This window comes from Cyclopterus lumpus, chromosome 21 (assembly GCF_009769545.1).
Source record: "Cyclopterus lumpus isolate fCycLum1 chromosome 21, fCycLum1.pri, whole genome shotgun sequence".
NCBI lineage: Eukaryota > Metazoa > Chordata > Actinopteri > Perciformes > Cyclopteridae > Cyclopterus > Cyclopterus lumpus.
The window spans coordinates 1,232,181-1,237,180 of NC_046986.1; positions in this window are offsets into that span (position 1 = coordinate 1,232,181).

Consider the following 5,000-nt stretch of genomic DNA (forward strand, 5'->3'; position numbering starts at 1 on the left):
CCTTATTGAAACAAATGTGTGTAACATTATTATTATTATTTTATTCAGTGTTATTAGTTACAGCAGTGTATTTATATAGCGTAATTAATGCCAATTTATTGATTTATTTGCTTTTTTTAAAAATATTTCTTATTACGCAAAACATATATTACACCATATTCATTTTATTGTATTGTTAATTTGACAGGGACATTTTCTTATTTCATGTATTTCTGTTATTTCATTGAATTGTTTGTTTTCAATTCAATTCAGTTTATTTTGTTTAGCCCACAATCCCAAACTTTACAATCACCCCTGACCTTTGACCTCACATCGGATCAGGAAAAACTCCCCAAAAAACTGAATTAGTCAAATGTGTTTATTGATCTTTATTAGATGAAGCTCTAAAGTTTCTCACTAATAACTGTTGATGAAACATAACGACATCACACGGGATGTTTTTAAAAGAAACCTTTAAACTCATTACACACACACACACATACACACACACGCACACACACACACACACACACACACACGCATATACACACACACACACACGCACACACACACACACACACACACACACACACGCATATACACGCACACACACACACACGCACACACACACACACGCACACACACACACACACACATACACACACGACACACGCGCACACACGCACACGCACGCACACACGCACACACACACACGCACACACACGCGCACACGCACACACACTCACACACGCGCACACGCACACACACTCACACACGCACACACACACACACACACACACACACACGCGCACACACACGCGCACACGCGCACACATGCACACACACGCACACACACACACCCACACGCACACACACACACGCGCACACGCACACACACCCACGCGCACACGCACACACACGCACACATACGCACACACACACTGCTCGGGGTTGCTCTGGTTCTCTCTGGTTCCCTGTGGTTCTCTCTGGTTCGCTCTGGTTCTCTCTGGTTCCCTGTTGGTCTCTGGTTCCCTGTTGGTCTCTGGTTCCCTGTTGGTCTCTGGTTCCCTGTGGTTCCCTATTGGTCTCTGGTTCCCTGTGGTTCCCTGTTGGTCTCTGGTTCCCTGTGGTTCTCTCTGGTTCTCTGTTGGTCTCTGGTTCCCTGTGGTTCCCTGTTGGTCTCTGGTTCCCTGTGGTTCTCTGGTTCGCTCTGATTCTCTCTGGTTCCCTGTTGGTCTCTGGTTCCCTGTGGTTCTCTCTGGTTCCCTGTGGTTCTCTCTGGTTCTCTGTTGGTCTCTGGTTCCCTGTGGTTCTCTCTGGTTCCCTGTGGTTCTCTCTGGTGTGTGTCTCTTTGTCAGACTGAACCATCTCCGTCCTGCTGCTTTGTTTTTGTGTGCAGAAGAAGCCGCTGGTGGATTGATGTTCTTCTTCTTCTGTCTCTTTACTCTGCAGACAGAGCGCCGGGCAGAGGAAGAGGAAGAGGAAGAGGAAGAGGAAGCCGGCCGCTGTGGGATCTGATCCGATGACCTGCAGGAGGAGAGGAGCAGTGCAGAGGCTTTTTTGAAATGGGGTACGTTTGCCAGCAGCTGCAGCAGATCGCTGCCTGTCAGATAACCTTTGACCTCAGAGAGCAGCAGGAACACCCACTCCCCATGAGACCTACACAATAAAAGCACCGCGTTGTAGCAAAGACACTTTGTGAAGGTTTCCTGTCAAAATGAGATGCTTTTATTGTGACACTTTATCCAAAGATGCGTCAAGATGGTGACTTTTAAAAACCAAGATGGTGACTTTTAAAACCAAGATGGTGACTTTTAAAAACCAAGATGGTGACTTTTAAAACCAAGATGGTGACTTTTAAAACCAAGATGGTGACTTTTAAAAACCAAGATGGTGACTTTTAAAACCAAGATGGTGACTTTTAAAACCAAGATGGTGACTTTTAAAAACCAAGATGGTGACTTTTAAAACCAAGATGGTGACTTTTAAAAACCAAGATGTTGACTTTTAAAAACCAAGATGGTGACTTTTAAAACCAAGATGAAGACTTTTAAAACCAAGATGGTGACTTCTAAAACCAAGATGAAGACTTTTAAAACCAAGATGGTGACTTCTAAAACAAAGATGGTGACTTTTAGAAACAAAGATGGTGACTTTTAAAAACCAAGATGGTGACTTTTAGAAACAAAGATGTTGACGGTTAACAACCAATTTGTCGTTTTATTTCTTAATAATGAATAATTAGGTAACGGATAACGAGTGTCGGCCGAAGAAAGGAAAATGAATTGAATCCAACACTTTGGGTCCTCAAAGTGAAACTGAAGGACTCGATAACACCGACTGACTTGTTAAGATGGAGCTCCAGTTAATACAGAGACGCTCCAATCACACAAATTATTTATTTACTCAATTTGATGCCGTTCCTCTCTGCACCAACATATCTGGAGCAACCAGCCCCAGATGCATGCTGGGAGATGGTGGCTGATTTATTCTCCTGCTGGGAGAGAGTGCTGTTCTCCAGAGAGCCTTTAACCAGACACACACACACACACACACACACACACACACACACACACACAATCCCGTATTTGTGTCTGAGCAGCAGAATCCCGTTTAATAGAAAGCAGCGTGAGGTCCTCCAGAAGAACCGGAGAACGTTCCTCATGTTCTCCCACACTGGGCCGAGGGAGGAGGCATATTGATTAGTAGACGGTGATAATAGACAGAAGGGACGGGCGGCGTTCTTTAATATCTCCGGTTCTAATCTGATCAGATCCGTGAGCCAGACTTTATTACATTTTATTTGCTAGCGCCGTGGTTATTTGTCAGAAGGACGTCCAAACAAATGTTCATTTAGTAAAGTTATAATAATAATAAGGCTTATTTATATAGTATGAAAACAAGCAGCAACGTGTTTCATATTAAAATAATACACATTTCTACATGAATATATATTTACAAACACGTTTATAAACTACAAGTAGCCTACAGATCGAACAGGAAGTCACTGTTTCTGTGACTTCCTGTTTATTCTTTCAAGGCAGCTGATGCTGCTGCTCTCGTCTACTTTACAGGAGAGAAGCAGCTAACAATCTAACCCCCCTGACCCCTGACCCCCGCTGCTTTAGATTGCCTGGTACAGAACACTTAATGAGATATAACATACTGTATAACATATTAGATATAATATATACCTCTGTCTGTCTGTCTGTCTGACACCTGTCTGTCTGCCTGTCTGTCTGTCTGTGTGTTTTAATAGCCGGACAAGCAGAGCAGTAATCCCTCTTTTATTATTCCTGAGAGGCCTGCGTGGGCCGGCAGGGAGACGTTGGTATGAAATGAATGTGATTATTCTGGTTCAGAGAGACCTTCATCATGTCCAGAGACCAAAGACACAAGAGAGTGAAGAATAAGAGAGTGAAGAATAAGAGAGTGAAGAATACGAGAGTGAAGAATAAGAGAGTGAAGAATAAGAGAGGGAAGAATAAGAGAGTGAAGAATACGAGAGTGAAGAATACGAGAGTGAAGAATAAGAGAGTGAAGAATAAGAGAGTGAAGAATAAGAGAGTGAAGAATAAGAGAGTGAAGAATAAGAGAGTGAAGAATAAGAGAGTGAAGAATAAGAGAGTGAAGAATAAGAGAGTGAAGAATAAGAGAGTGAAGAATACGAGAGTGAAGAATAAGAGAGTGAAGAATAAGAGAGGGAAGAATAAGAGAGTGAAGAATAAGAGAGTGAAGAATACGAGAGTGAAGAATACGAGAGTGAAGAATAAGAGAGTGAAGAATAAGAGAGTGAAGAATACGAGAGTGAAGAATACGAGAGTGAAGAATACGAGAGTGAAGAATAAGAGAGTGAAGAATACGAGAGTGAAGAATACGAGAGTGAAGAATAAGAGAGTGAAGAATAAGAGAGTGAAGAATACGAGAGTGAAGAATAAGAGAGTGAAGAATAAGAGAGGGAAGAATAAGAGAGTGAAGAATACGAGAGTGAAGAATAAGAGAGGGAAGAATAAGAGAGTGAAGAATAAGAGAGGGAAGAATAAGAGAGGGAAGAATAAGAGAGTGAAGAATAAGAGAGTGAAGAATAAGAGTGAGCCGCGATTAACACACGGACCATTAAACAGAGAAATGTCACGATATGAGTCAAAGTATATCTGCACATGTCTCCGATGTTCAGATTCAGGATCGGAGGAGTAAGTAAAAAAAACTGCTAATAAAAAGCTGATAAAAAGTTTAGTTTGATTAGAATCACAGAACAATAGATTAAAATTCTAACAAAGATCTCAAAGAATCCAAAGATATGGATCTGAATCTGCTTTTTGTCCATTAACTCAAAAATAAAAGCATCTTGGGGGCTTCAATGAAGTGTTTGAGAGCACATTGAACAGGTTTAGTGTTGGTTCTGGTGCCCCCTGTGGACTAAAGTGGTAGTGTTGGTTCTGGTGCCCTCTGTGGACTAAAGTGGTAGTGTTGGTTCTGGTGCCCCCTGTGGACTAAAGTGGTAGTGTTGGTTCTGGTGCCCCCTGTGGACTAAAGTGGTAGTGTTGGTTCTGGTGCCCCCTGTGGACTAAAGTGGTAGTGTTGGTTCTGGTGCCCCCTGTGGACTAAAGTGGTAGTGTTGGTTCTGATGCCCCCTGTGGACTAAAGTGGTAGTGTTGGTTCTAGTGCCCCCTGTGGACTAAAGTGGTAGTGAAGGTTCTGGTGCCCCCTGTGGACTAAAGTGGTAGTGATGGTTCTGGTGCCCCCTGTGGACTAAAGTGGTAGTGTTGGTTCTGGTGCCCCCTGTGGACTAAAGTGGTAGTGTTGGTTCTGGTGCCCCCTGTGGACTAAAGTGGTAGTGTTGGTTCTGGTGCCCCCTGTGGACTAAAGTGGTAGTGTTGGTTCTGGTGCCCCCTGTGGTCTAAAGTGGTAGTGTTGGTTCTGGTGCCCCCTGTGGACTAAAGTGGTAGTGTTGGTTCTGGTGCCCCCTGTGGACTAAAGTGGTAGTGTTGGTTCTGGTGCCCCCTGTGGACTAAAGTGGT